Source organism: Sciurus vulgaris (genome assembly GCF_902686455.1).
Source record: "Sciurus vulgaris genome assembly, chromosome: 10".
NCBI lineage: Eukaryota > Metazoa > Chordata > Mammalia > Rodentia > Sciuridae > Sciurus > Sciurus vulgaris.
In genome coordinates this window covers 73,339,254-73,354,023 of record NC_136470.1, presented here as the reverse complement: position 1 = coordinate 73,354,023, position 14,770 = coordinate 73,339,254, and the positions used below count along the sequence as shown (strand labels likewise).

The 14,770-nt window shown below is 52.5% G+C and overlaps 1 protein-coding gene across 2 annotated transcripts in view; it reads left to right on the top strand.

Moving 5' to 3' along the window:
• The window catches only part of ADCY5 (adenylate cyclase 5), a 149,637-nt gene that overhangs the window by 45,433 nt on the left and 89,434 nt on the right, over positions 1–14,770 (top strand). Inside the window, exon 1 of one of the 2 annotated variants that reach the window (XM_079155270.1) lies at positions 2,732–3,692. The exons of the other annotated variant lie outside the window; for it this stretch is intronic. The gene's annotated coding sequence lies outside the window, so the exon portion shown is untranslated. Of the gene's footprint in view, positions 1–2,731; positions 3,693–14,770 lie in introns of those variants that run through there. 2 annotated transcript variants of the gene reach the window in all.

Below are 14,770 nucleotides of genomic sequence, written 5' to 3'. Positions count from 1 at the left end.
TGTTGAAAATGTAGATTTTATGTTACCTTTTTTTTTTTTTAACCACAAGTGAAAAAAAAATCATTAAGGAAATAAAGCAGAATGGAGAGGGAAAGAAGAGAAAAATAAGACAATTCAGGTGAAACCCTCACCACACCCCTCAGAGGGCAAAGAGAGGCTTTTGGAACAGCAAAGCTCTCTAGACTCCCACAGCACGGTGGAAACCCGACAGGAGCCATATGTGTACGTTTGGATTTTTCTATAAGTACATTTTTTAAGAAGTGAAAAGAAACAGGTAAACTTATTTTTGCCATCTATTTTCTTGAACTCTGTATGTCCAATATATTATTATTTTAACATGTAGCCAATGTAAAAAATACACGAGCTATTGTATCATTTTTCTCCACACTACATCATCAAAATTCATCTTCTGCAGAGCTTTTCCACACTGTGGAAAGTTCCACTGGACAGCGCTGTGGACTGTGACCCCTCAGCTCGCTTTGGAAGCTGTGGCTGGGGTCTAGAGATGCCAATGTGCAGATGAGGCCTGGGTGGGGGGTGGTTCTGGAGATGGCATCCAATCTCATCATTCCTGTCCCTGGGAGATTCCAGTGGGGATGCTGTGGGGCTCATCTCTAAGTAGTGCCTAGGGTCTGTGTGGTGGGCCCCCTGAGGGCTCCCAGTCCACTTGGGGCATCTGGGTACCTAATAAAGAAGAATTGCTCCCCTCAATGGGCTTGCAGCCAAGCTAGAAGTTTGGACCCCACCGGTGAATGGTTGTGTATAGCTTCACTGAACACCACCATGGGAAGTGGTTGCGGTGCAAGACTCCAGTAGCAGGCTGACTAAAGGAGGCGAATGTCGGCCAAGAGCCAAGAACCAAAGAGCAAGTGCCTGGGTTGGGGGCTTAGCACATGAGCAAAGCAAACATGGCAGGGACCAGAACAGTGGGACAGAGAAGAGATGGGCATGCCTGGAGCTGCGAAGACCTGGTGTTGAGGTTGGAGTGTGTGCGTAGGGGGTGTCAGTACCCTAATGTTTAGATTTGACCTGATAAACTGGAGCAAGCTATTTTGGGCAGTCAAGCTGAGGAGTGATTGGATAAAAATGGCATTTAAAGAAGATTATCTGGTAGTGGTGGCCCTGTCTGCTTGATGATTTGGAGTAAGGGAACTGACCGTCTGGATTCTGGGCCAGGAGGTGCAGTGATAAAGAATGGTAAGATAATAGCATCCTTGAAGAGTCACAGAGAACTGAGTCCCTTCCAGAGTTTCGTGCTGTCGCAGCCTGGGGACCCTGGGGCAGAACCCCAAGGCTGTGTGATGACTGTACATGACTGGCTCTAGCAGGGGCTCACATCTGTCTCCTCATTACTCTGCAGCTGGAGACTGTGGGTCTCCGTGGAGAGGCAAGCGAAGCCCTTGGTTTGGGAGGGGTGGGGGTTTGTTAGAAATCACTTGAGGGCCTCCTTGCTGGTGAGACCTGCTCCCCAGGTGCTGGAAGAGCTGGTTGCCATGGCAATGGGCATGCATCCACCAGTGCCCTGTGCAGGAGGACTGCAGATGGTTGCTTTGGTGCTGGGTGGCCGTAGATTAAGCACCCCAGGCAAGGGGGTACATGAACCCCAAGACACCCATGAGCAGCTCTGTGGGTCCTCAGCAGCCAGCTGGGTTTTTGGACAGGATTAACCCTTAGGTTTCTCTTCCTCCTCTGCTCTGTCCTTTTCTCCTCCAGTCTCTGCAGTGGCCTCTCTCTGCTGTGTCTGCCCCACATGGTCTCCCTCACTATCTATTTTGTCCCTATCATTTCCTCTTCTTTCCTCCCAGAGTTTGAGCCAGGGATTTGCTTACTAAAGCCCCCCTTTCTCCAGCCCCCTTCTTCTACCTTCTCCTTTCTGCTTTGGAAAGGTCCACTTGACTTAATATTAGAGGGGGAAAAATAGTTGAGAAGAGGAAAGAATATCCTCCTCAAAGAAGAAGGGCTTTAAGCCAGACATCAGGAAGAACTTCCAGCCTTGAAGATTTGGGGCTGGCACGGATGGGCCAATCATTTCTTTCTTTGGCAGTCTTTGAGCACAGGGGAGTTCCCTTCCTGAAGCAGTATATAAGAGGGGCAAGTGATTCTGGATATTTGTTCCTCACCCTCTGCTAACCAAGAGTAAGGAAACAGGCCAGGCACGGAGGAGAGTGTTGGCCTTCTGCTAGTTCCACCCATGCTCAAGAACACCAAGACAGAGTCACATTTAGCTCTCTGTTGAGAGTTTGTGGAGGAAAAGATTAGCATAAATCCTTATTGGGCAAGGGGGAAATCCTTCCCAGCTGGGCCTCCTTTCCCAGTTCCAGGAGCCTGAGCGTGTGTGGAAGTTTCTCCAAAGTCATGGGTGGGGGTGCCCTTGGCATGCATGTGTGTGTGCCTGAAACAGCAGGCCCCAGCCTTTCAGGTGAGTGTGTGGAGGGTGCTGTTCTGCGTGGAGCCACAGGCCAGCACCTGTCTGCACTCAGCTCGCAGTGGGGCCAGCTGGGAGGTGGGGGATGCAGGCTGCGCCACCCTGCCCGAATGACAGGAGCCCTCCACAGCCACGGGGAGGAGGATCTCAACAGGCAGAGTGGGGAGAGTGGCGACAGAAGTGGGAGGCAGGCTGGGGGAGCCTGAGGGCCAAGGAGGCGGCATGGGCATGTTCGGGAGAGGGGCGGTAGCCTGGGGCTGGCAGGGCTTTATCCAGAGGTGTGGGGCCACAGTGGAGCCCAGCGAGGGGGTCCCTTCTGTCTAATGACTCGACCAGGAGATGCCAGGATGGACACGTTCCTATGGACACAGGGTCCTCCAAGTGGGGAGAAGTCTGTCCTTGGGAGTTGGGGAGCCTCTCTGCACAACACACAGGTCTGCTGAAAGTGGGGACTTCTTTGCGAAGAGCAATTCTCACTTAAAAATGAAATTTGCGTAGTAACATCTTTTCCTCCAGGACCCTTGAAGAACAGGCACTTTGGGTGGCCTGCTTTTTTGGATGATTAAGGATTTATGTGGGCATGTGTTATTTTAATTCTTTTCAATGAAGTCTTCCAAAAATGTGTACTTTGTCCACCTCCTTGAGTAGTCACCCGTAGAACAGAATCTTCTCTTAGAGAGTCAGGCTCTCTCCATGTAAGTTAGTCATTGTCCTGTGGTACGTGCAGGGCAAGCCTGGGGGGTCATAAGAGGAATGTTCACTCCTGAGCTACATAGCTCCGGCTTCTGGGTTTTCTGATAACTTATGCAACTTTAAAAAACTCATTTTCTGTCTTCCTCCTCATTAATAGGCTGTGACTTGTCACTTCTCAATGTTATCACAGAGCCTGCCCAAGCAGCTCCTCACCCCCACCCCATCCGACTCCCACTGCCAATTTGCTATTTCTAAACTGCACGAGCTTGACAAGTGTATTATTAGAATTTGTGGAAACTAACAGTTATCAGGTACTTAGTGATAACCCGAGATTATCACTTATGGGTGAAGTTCTTGACAGAGTGCAGAGTCTAAATGACATCTGTTTTGTCCTGTAGGCTGCCTTTTTGGCTATTTCCTGTTGTAGCCATGCTATAGATGGAGGAGATGCTACTGTAGGGATGCGCTGTTTAAATTCATTCTGAAACAATGAGCTCCCCAGAAGGGAACGAAAACACGGAATTCGCTAAGGCGGTAGGATTGGAGGCCATAGCCTTTATTATTTCTGATTCAGGTGAGAAAAATGTTTTAAAATCATATTGAGTTAAGAGCTAAGAGGATGAAGAAAAATAGGTTATCTTTCTAAAGTTGGAAGAACAAGTAGAAAATGCCATCAGTTTAAAAGTTGTTGCACATAGTCCCTGAGGGGTCCTCAGCAGACGGGGCTAGAGGCTGGGGAAGGAGCAGGGATCTGGGCCTGGGCTGGGAGGGTTGGGATGGCAGGAGGCTGTGGTACCATGTGGTGAGCACCTGGCCAGCTGTGTGGGCACTTTGCACAGGTGGCCTCTTCACGCGGGAAACTGCATGCTTAAAGGTTAACACCCTAGGCATGTTTTATAGATGGAGACATGGGCTCAGATAAATCAACAAGGATCCCAGGAGAAAAGAATAAGGATCCCGAGGCCACACGGCTGAAAGAACTTGAACCCAGGCCTGTCTCACTCTCAAACCCGTGTTTCTTTGACCCACTCAGGGAAGACTGTCCTCAGCACAGTGTGTGCATGGGGGCGGGGCAGGAAGATGTGCAGGGACACTGCTTCTGTGCCCAGCTGCCCACCTGCCTGCCTTGTTTGGGGCCTGTTTGTGGTCTGACTATAGGGATTGGGACTGCAGGTTCCTGGTCCTCCTAGGTGTGCCATTGTCAGAGTCCAGCGCATTTGGAGTCACAGGTCCTTGGAGGTACTTGGGGTCAAGGAGATCGTGGTGACTGGGGGTGTATGCCGATACACCTTCCCTCACCAAAAAAGTGCTTTTTTCTGCATGTGCAATGGGGTAGATGGGTAAGGGGCAGTGTTAGATCTTTAGTGAGACCTGGAGATCCAGTGTGTGTGCGCATGTGTGAGAAACAGAGAAAGAGACACAGAGATAGGCAGACGGAGATTGATGCAAGGGACAGAGCTAGGGAGGGACACGAAAAGAGAAAATGGTACAAAGAAGGGAAATGACATATTTCCCTGCCTGGGGCCTAAGGGCCTTAGGCAAACCTGGGGACCAGCCCTGACATGCAAGAGTTGGGTGTGGTCTCTGTGGTTCCCCCTTCCTGACTTGACTGCGTGAAGACCCCAGCCTCTGTTGACAGTCCCTCAGACAGTCTAAACCCCTGAGGTCCATACACCCATGAAGTGCACAGGGCTTTCCTGCAGGGCGTCTGGGGTGGGAATTCTAATGACATTCCTAGCCTTCTTCCTCTGGTCATGAAAGCCACGTGCATCACTTGAAGACAATCTGGAAAGTAAAAAAACAGGATAAAGGAGAGAAGTTAAAAACTACCCTTTGTTCTACCCCGTTTTGCTGGGTCCTTCTAGAAATCAGTTAAAACTGAAATGAACATAATAGAGGATATACATTTGTAACTTGCTTCCCCTTCTCCTGCCAGGACATTAGTGATTCTTCTTAACTGCATGAAGTAAACGGAGACAAATGTTCTGGACGGAGGTTGAGGAGGTCTGGATGGAGGGTGAGGAGGAGGCGCTCTCCTCGTCTGGAGCTGGGAACTCCAGCAGCAGCCGATTCTGTCCTTACCAGGGTCCTGGTCTGGCAGGGATGTGTTGGGGTCCCAGAACACCATGCCAGTATTGCAGGTGGCTCTGAGGATGGAGATAAGGAGGCCAGCACCTCCCTGGAGAGCTGGTTGAGAGCCTTGGCCACCCCAGGCGCTGGCCTGTCAGCTGGCAGGGCCACAGCACACCATCTGGGAGCCTGCGGGAGGCGTTCCTGGTAGTCGGCATGGGAATGAAGCCTCCAACCCTGTGCAGTGGGAGCTTGGGCCAAAGTCCGAGGGGTCACCTGTGTTACCACTCCAATTAAGAAAAGTCTCAGGTTCCTGCTTGCTGCTGAGGACGACTCTTGGGGAGAGGGGATCTTGCTAGCATTTGGAGCTTGGGAGGGGTGGCACTGGAGACTGGACTGCACAGAGGCAGCCCAGGCAGTATCCACGACTAGGTGGGGACTGCCTCCCGGGAAGGACATCCCCATTGTCTTCCCTCAGTCCTCAGTCCCAGGGTTTCTTCCCTTTCCCATGGGGAAGGCATAATTGTAATTTATAGCCTCTTTCCCAAGAGAGGGTCTTGCACTCTGTTTTGTGCAGGTTGCACTTGCTGTCCCCCATGTAGCCCTCAAGGACATCTGGAAATGTTTAAATGGTCTGTGGTTATCAGGAGGAGAAGGATGGGTTTGGCTTAGCTCAGTGGCCCGGTGGGCTTGGGGATGGCACGTGCTTTGACATTCTCAGAATGTAGCTCACTCTTTTCCTCCCAGACTCGCATGCTTCTGCTTCCTTTCCTTTCTTCCCCTCTTTCTCCGCCCATCCCACCCACCTGGAGAGGTCAGCATGCCCCGTCCATCCTTCCAGCTTCCGGGAACCCCTGGCCAGTCTGTTTGGGCAGCTGGTCCCCTGTGCAGGTGTGCTGGGCGGGCCCCGAGCCCCTGGAGAGACAGATGGGAAGTGTGCTGGCTCGTGCCCAAGGCTGGATCAGCACAGTGTCCTTGTAGTGTTTGGCTTCTGGTTTTCCAAAGTCAACTTGGACATCTCATTCCAGTCAGGAGGGAGACCTCAAAATGCCCCCCTCATGCCCTCCCCTGTCTCTCTAGCATGCAGTTATAGGTTGATGCGGGGGATTTGAGAGGGTGGGCTGCAGAGATGAGGCAGACCTCAGTCAGCTATCCTGAGTGTGTGAGGGAGAGAAGGAAGAGGACGAGGCCATTCCAAGGATGTGACTGGGTGGCCCAGTCCCAGGCCACACTGCACCTGCAGCCTTGAGGGCCCAGAATCACCATGGGACTATGAGGAAGTGCTTCACTCACATCTGCCAAGCTCAGAAGGAGGCCAAGCCCAGTCCTCTGTCCTTAACTCCACAGGGTCTCTAGACTCATCAAGCAAATTTTTTTTAATCCTTCTTTGGAGGAAACGTGGAAGGAGTTATCATGTCTCCTGCAGGGAAGTGCCCCTCTGCCCATGCAGGGAAGTCTCAAAACCATCTTAAGAGGGCCCGGGCTCCTGAAGACCAGCTGTGCATGCCATAGCCAGGGCCTCCACTGAGCAGGTCTACCAGAGTGCAGGAGGACAGCTCACAGATGAGTGGGAAGCACAGAGGGTTAGCAAGACTGACACCAAGTGGGATGACTGAGGACATCAGGAAGGCTGGGCCAATGTCCTGCCACCAGCACTGTGCTGTGTTTGGGGACAACCAGCCCTCTCTTTTCCACAAGCTTCAGAAATAGTTGGCCTTGAGCCGAGTGCTGGGGAGGAGACATAGGGGACGGACTCTGTCTTCTGAGCTGATGGTTCACCATGTCTGTCCACCTGCCTGGCCTGAGACTGAAGCTGGTCCTTCTTCTTTTTCTTCAGCTGGTCCCTTGATGGCTCAGGAGGGGCAACCACCCTCATGCCTGTCACCCAGGGACACCTGCTCTGTCCTGGGGCCCCCATCCCTGTACAGGACCACACCCCTGACCTTCCTCGAGGCTCTGCACTCACGGTCCCCCCAACTCTTTGAGGAAGGACAAGAGCCATTTGCGGCTCCCCCCAGAGCCAGCTCCCAGCGGGCTCAGAAGGCTTCCGAGGACTGCGGTGCTTTGATAAATCAGTGTCTGGTTGTGCTCACTTCACTCTGGAGTTTATCCTTCTCAGAGCCTGGACAGAGAAGCACTTCATTCTGGAGTTGATTGACCCTGTGGTCAGCCAGGAGGAAAGTTATAGGTTTTTCTAACCTCAGGGTCAGTATCCCTCTCATCTGCTTGTCACATGCCTCTCTGCATGTGCTGCTCTGCTGGGGGCTTCACCAAGAGCAAGAAGCAGATGTGAGCTTGTGTTGAAGCGATATGGAGTGTGTGTGTGTGTGTGTGTGTGTGTGTGTGTGTGTGTGTATGCACACACACACATAACAGACACACGCAACAGGGACAGGGTGGTGGTATTTAGACCCCTTTTGTGAAAACTTGCCATGTGCAGATGAACTTTTGGAATTGGAAGAAAGTGATTCAGAGGTTGGGGTGAAGGGTCAGGACTGTATGTCATTGCTCCGAGGGAAGTCTTGAAACTGTCTTCCTAACTCTTCTGCACTGGTTCCCCTTCTGGGTCAGAATTCCTGGCAAGGATCTCCTGATGAGATTTTCTGTTTTTACTCATATCCTCCTGCTGAGAGTGGCCAGCCCAAGCCCTCACCACCTCTGTCCTCTCTATAGCTCCTGTCCTTGTCACCTCCAATCTTTCTGTGTTTTGTCATGAATTTCCTGGTCATAAAGGATCCCTTTACCCTGTTCCTCCCCATCTCAACTGCCCGTCCCTCCTGGCCTCTCTGCCACCCAGCTCCTGCTGTTGCCCTCCTGCTGAGGAGAGGGGACATAAATAGCTGGCCCATGACATAGGTTTCCCTCCTCTCAGGCCTGCCTCCATCTGCCATGTCCTCTGCTCCAGTCCACCACCAGCCTTCTGGACAGGGAGGTCCTCAGCTCACACCAGCCATAACTGCCAAGACACTCCTACCGGCTGCCCCAGACTCCAGTGCTGAGTGCTTGACCCGCAGCCTGGCCCCACCTCCTCCCGACTCCCTCCCTCCCCAGTGGTGGCCTCTGTCCTTCCCTTCCTCCTTAAGCCTGTGTTTTTCTCAGGGCTCCATCTTGGGCTTTTTCTTCTGCCTGGTCTTGTCCCTCATGGTGACCCTTCTCTATCCTCCTCTGGAGATCCACTCACAGATTGGGCAACTCAAACCCAGTGTGGGTCCGCCTCACTTACCCACCTGCTGTCGGCCCTTCTCCCACTGCCTGTTAGAAACTGCAGCCGTTCTTGGTACCTCTCCCACCCTGAGTTGGCCTAGGGGACGGTCTTGGCTCTGGACTGTCCTCCCTGCTCCCCTCCCACCCTCCTTACCTCTCATCTGGACCATGGCAACAGCTGTTGAACTTTCTGATTCTGTGCTTTCCTTTTGGGCCACCTGCCCTACCACTGTAATACTCCATTTTCAAAATTCAGGTCCCAGGGCCATTCTGACCCTGAATACTGGCTTGCCTCCATCTGTCCTGTACCCCAGCATAGCTGCCTCATACCCCCATGCGTCCCTGGACTGCTTTCTGTCTCTCCCCACTCCAAACCAAACCCAAGTCAAACCCCATTCCAAACCCAAGTCAGCTGTCACCTCCTCAGGGAAGCCTTCCTGAGCCCCCTCCTGCATGCAGAGATGGGTTCTTTCTTTTCCTTCCTGGGTACCCCACTGTAGTTTCCATGGTGACCAACTGTCCTACTGTCCTGCAGTCCCCTCCTAGACTGGGTGTATCTCAGGATCCAAGACAAGCTTTATTTACTGCTGATGTCTCGATCCTTGCAGGGTGCGTGGCCTGCTGTTGACTCCAGTCCATGTTTGCCTAATTAATGTTGTTTGATGATAAATTTTCTTGTATCTGCTAGGAGGCCTTTTTAAAGGAGATTACTCCTTTTTTTTTTTTTTTCCTCAATGGTACGGGGAATTGAACCCAGGGGTGCTTAAACACTGAGCCATATCCCCAGCCCTTCTTTTTTATATTTTATGTAGAGACAGGGCCTCACTAAGTTGCTGAGGCTGGCTTTGAACTCTTGAACCTCCTGTCTCAGCCTCCTGAGCTGCTGGAATTACAGGCATGCGCCATTGTGCCTGGCTGGGAGGTTATTTTTACTTGGTGTGAATGACCCCTATTTGTGACTGGGCTGGTCCACGCCAAGATGAGCATTCTCCCAGGTAAAAGGCTGCTTCTCTGTGTATAATTCCATCCATTCTCATCCTGTGGTTTACCCCCAGCTTCCTGCTGTGCTGGTCAGATCCTGGGCAATCAATTGATGAATTTGACTGGATTGATTTCCTCCCCCTGGCTAGCTTCTCCAACCCCTGGCATTTTCTATGAAAGTAGAAGTTTTCAGAGTCCAGGCTCATGTGAATAACATCACAATATCACATGGGCTCAAACATCACCAAGGAAGTAAATGTTAAAAAAGAAAAAAACAAGCAAATCATCTAATGCATTTCAAAGCTTGATATCAGTGATTTTCAGAGTGCTCCTGGAATAGTTCACACCCCACAAGCATGACTGACTGAATCTGTGTGTGCACACGTGTGTCTGTGGCTCTCTGCATCCTGAGACTGCAGGACGTATGTGTGCCATTGACTGGAGGTTCTAGCCTTGGACCTGGTGGATGTTTAATGAGTTTTGCTGAATGAATGAGCAGACAGAGCTGGGGGAGGATCTATTTTTCTTCTTGGTGCAATAGCAGTTTCTGGTGGATCCTAGTGGATCCCTGAGCCGAGCTGGGGAAAGGGCCTGGCTGTCTCCCTGGTCTCTTCTGGAGTGGCGGGTTTCTGCTGGAGGTTGTCCAGACAGGCTCACAGCCTTACCACCTGTGGTGTGTTGAGAAGACCCCACTGGGCAGTCACAGTACGGAGCACTGGCAGGCAGCTGGGAGGAAGTTTCTACAGAAAGAGGTAGCCAGAGGTATTTCCTAAAGGCCCTTGGAACTGCCCAAGGAGCCCGGGGTGCCCTCGGGAGCTTTGAGGGAGGTTGGAGCATGGTGACCACGTACTTTAGCATCAAAACCAGGACACCTGTGAGTAACTGCCCGGCCTGAGCCAGCAGTGCTGGGCTAATGGAACAGACTGTCTCCCAAACCGATGTCAGGGCTGTTTTGAGCCCCACACCAGGACCCCCTAGAGAGCACCCTACAGGTGGCAGTCGGAGCTCCCTGGAGCAGTATGAGAAGCTGAGGGACTTCCTGGCTGTGAGTAGGACCCCCAGGTCTGCTCACATCTCTGGAGTCCCTCCCTCTGACCATCGTGGCTCCTGGTTGACCCAAAGGGCTGGTGGCCCCTGCTGAGGAAGGGGCAGGGGTAGGCGGTGGCACCTAGCCTCTGGGTCCCAGCAGGTGGAGGCAAGGCTGAGTCACCCACTGTGGTAGCCGCGCCCTGCCCTCCTGTCCACCCAGAGCTGAGCTTGCTCACTCATGCCTTCCAGCTGGTCCTCACCGCCTCCTGGCCTGGAGTTCTGAGGAGGGTGGGTCTTCTGGAAGCCCCTCCTTGGGCCCCTCAGGACTCACGCACTCTGCCCATCTCCGTGATGGCGCCCTGGTCCTGGCCACAGAGTTTCACCCTCAGGTTGTGTCAGAGTCTCCCGAGCCTTAGTGTCTTCATCTGTAGATGGGGAGAACACATGCCTTGAGGGCTGTCTTGGGATCAGGCAGGTGATGGTGATGATGGTGATTGTCTCCCAGGCACAAAAGAAGTCTTTTCTGTAGTCTACTGAAAGAGAAGAAAGAAAAATGGAGAATGGGAGAATTCATTGTGATAGCTAATAAGTAATTTAGCCTCCACAACTCTTGAATGTAAATGTTATTAGTCTCCATTTTACAAATGAGAAACTGAGGTACAGAGAGGTTAAGTAACTTGCCCAAGGTCACATAGCCAGCAGTGAGTGGTGGTACTTAGACTTAGCTCTTCTAGCCTACTTGGGAATGGATGAGGCCCCACATGGGAGCCTAGGAGCTGGAGGCCAGCCAGGGGTATGAATTCAAAACAACAGCAGTTCTCTCTTCCGGCCTGAACGTACCTCTGTCTCACCATCCAGGTCTCCAGAGACTAGAGGAGTTATGATTTCAAGCACTGAGTCTGCGCAGCTGGCTGGGGCTAAGTGAAGCCTATTTATAAAAGGTTTGAATAAAATAAGCATTTGGCTCTATTGACATTCCCTCCCTCCCCTTCTATCATCCCCTCTATTTGTCCCCCCCCCCCATTGTAGCGCTGCTGTGTGTGTGTGCGTGTGTGTTGGACATTTTTTGCCCCTAGAAGGATGTGCCTGGCTCTCTGGTGCAGGGTGGTTGTGTGGCGCTGGCTCTGGGTGGCCTCTGCAGGAAGGGCAGCTTCTGGGATGGAGCCGTCCTGAGCCGGCTCCCACTCAGTGGTGGGGTTCTTGCCTGTTTATTTACTTGCCCGGGGTGGGCTGGGGTGCGGGCAGAGGGGATGGTGTGCAGAGACATCTGCTGTTTGTAGTAATTTGTCCGCCAGGCAGAGCCGCTGGGGAGCTAGCTTTGCAGTGTTCCCCATAAATATTATGACTTTGAGGACCAGGGCGGGGCCCCAGAGACCTCAAGGAGAATGAAGTACTGATGTTCCTTGGTGCCTGTGTCCTCCAAGAGCTGTGTTGCTCCCTCCTCCCTCAGACTGAGGGGTGACTCTAAGAAGAGCACAGAGGCCAGACTGTCCTAATGGCCCATGTGTGACCCTTTGATTAGAAAACTTGGGGTTCAGAGATTGTCCACAGAGTTAGGAGCTGGGAAAGAAGAGGTGCCCTGGAGCTTAAGTCTAGTTCCCTTGGCATTAATGGGCAGTGGGCAGAGAAGCAGTAATTTGCCAGTGCAGTGATTGCAGGTAATCCAGTAGTCCCCTGAGCTTGGTTCTGGGGGCAGCATCGGTGGACACACCTGGCTTCAAATCCCAGCTCTGACCCTCACCTGCTGTGTGACCTCAGCAAGGCTGCAACCTCTCTGAGCTCAAGGTGCACGGCTGGTGGTACAAACACTCTCGGCCTCTTGGGATTTAGTCCCTGCTCTGGAGGAGGCTCTGTAACTGTTTTTGGTTCCTCTGGGCTGGAAGGTTCTTCGAGTCTGACCAGATTCCTTGATAATATGTACTGTTGAGCCATCCTGTTCTGTTCTCACAGGAGACAGCTGGTCCCATCTGCAGTTGTGAGTGAACAGTTTATTTTTAAACCTCCCTCAGGGTCTTTTCTTGGGGCCTGGAGACCTCAGGCCCTCTGACCCCGGAACCCGAAAGGTCACTGGGTTAATAACTTTTGATGGGGCCTTCCTGGTTCAGTGAGGAAGCCCAGTCCCGGATCCTGGACAGACTCCCCCCTAACAGGACAGGAAAGACCTCTGGCAAGGCCAGGAGGCTGGAGGAAGGATGTGTGTGTGCACACATGCCTGTGCCTGCACGCGTGTGCGTGCGTACGTGCCTGACCCCGTGTGGGATGCGTGTGTGCATATGTTCAGGTTTTACTTTTTCCTTCTGGACCACCCTGTAGCTTAAACCTCCGTAGCTGAGCTCTGTAGGGGGCTGTGCCCAGGGAACCACTGTGCTTGCTGCCACTGCCACCGCTGTGCTCCAACAGTGGTGGTGGTCTTTTCCGTGTAGCAGTCCTCTCCCTGCATGGCTTGTCCATCTCCAGGAAGGTCAGAGCCTGCGGCACCAGGGAAGCCCTCCCACCCTTGCCTGGCATTGGGCCACACCTAGCATCTCCAGATTTCCCCAGGGGACCAGAAGAATCCCCCTCCCCCCCCCCGCTCAGCCTTGACAGGTGCCGGCTAGAGCCCTGACTGGACGAGGGGCCTTTGAGCTTGGGCAGGAGCAGGCTCACGCTGACCATGCCACATTCTCGAGGGAGTGAGGGGTGGCTGGGGAGCCAGGCTGCAGAGGCTTCCCGTCCCCCCTCCTTGCCCCTGTGGCAGCCGCCTCTGCCCCGTGGCTCAGCTTCACTGGAACCCCCTCGGGCTGTGGGGAACGATGCTCTGAACTGAGGTATGCGGCTGTCCGCTGGAGTCCCTGCTTTCTGTTCTTTTGGATACATACCCAGAAGTGGAGTGGCTGGACCCTGTGGTGATCTTAGAGTTGCTGTTTCTCACAGCAGCTGCACTGTTTACAGTCCTACCAGCAGCGCACGGAGGTTCCAGTGTCTCTACGTTCTCACCAACACTCCATGTTCTCTTTTTTTTCAGTATTGAGGATTGAACTCAATGTTCTTTTACGAAGCTGGATTAAGTGCCAACCCAACCTTTTTTAGAAGAGATATCTTTAGAGGACTCTTCTGCATTAAAAGGATGTCTGGTCCTTTGGGGAAGGCTATCTGACATAAGAGTCCCATGCAGAGTGGACAGCTAGAGCAAAGGCCCTGGGGTACGAATGTGTCTTGCATCCTGTTGGCAGAAGACCAAGGAGGACAATGTGGCTGGAGCAGACCAAGGGAGGGGTTTGTAGGAGATGAGGTCAGTGAGGGAAGAGAAGGATGCAGAGTGTGGAGGCCTCACTGGCAGCTGGTGACACTTGAGTCTTCCTTTTACTTTGAGTGAGAAGGGAGCCATTGCAGGATTTGAGCAGAGCAGTGATATGATTTTGATTCACTTCCCCCAAAGGCCCTCAGGACTGGGGATTGAACCCAGGGGCACTTTACCATCCCAGACCTTTTTATTTTTTATTTTGAGACAGAGTCTAAGTTGCCCAGGCTGGCCTTGAACTTGGGATCCTCCTGCCTCAGCTTCCTGAGTCACTGGGATTACAAGCCTGCACCACTGTTCTTGGCTTCTGACTCACATTTTGAAAGAATTCTCTGGTTGCTTTGTCAAAAAGAGTGTGAGAGGCAAGTGTAGAAGGCGGCCAGCAGCCAGGCGTCCAGGTGGGAACTGAACTGGAAGAGCGCCCTTGCAGGTGCAGCCTGAATAGGTGATAGCTCAGCCGGAGGGAGTGATGGCAGGACCCCCGGGAGATGTGTGGAGGAGCTGCCGATGCAGCCACCTGACTTGAGGGGCCAGATCCAGTGCAAAATGAAGACACGAGGCCCCAGTCCAAAAAGTGTTAAGCATTTCAAGACAGAAATAATGGAGCACTAAACTCAGTGCAGGGCCCTGTGCCTGAAGCTGGCCAGTTGCTAAACCACCCAGCTCTGCCTGGCTGGCAAGGTGGTCTGAGATCTGGCGAGACACTGGCTCTCAGGTCACGCATGTGCAGTGCTGGCACCTGCCTTTGCGTCAGGTCTTAAGTTCACCTCTGGAGAGAGACTTTTGGGGTTGGCTTCGTTGAGATGCAGGTAGAGCGACTTCCTCTGCCAGAGCATGGTGCAGCCTTGCAGATGCTGAGTCCCCAGCCTGACATTCTGATTGAGACCTCTTGGCTCTGAATGAAGGGAACTTCAACAATCCTTAGCACACACTAGAAAAGGGGGTGGAGGAAGTCACTGCCCCCAGTAACGGGAGAACCTAAAAATGATATTAAATTATTTTTGTTTTAAATTTGTGCACATTACTCGTATTATGGCCTGTAATGCTTGTGCCACTGAGTGGGGAAAGTTATCCGCATTGTTCAGATA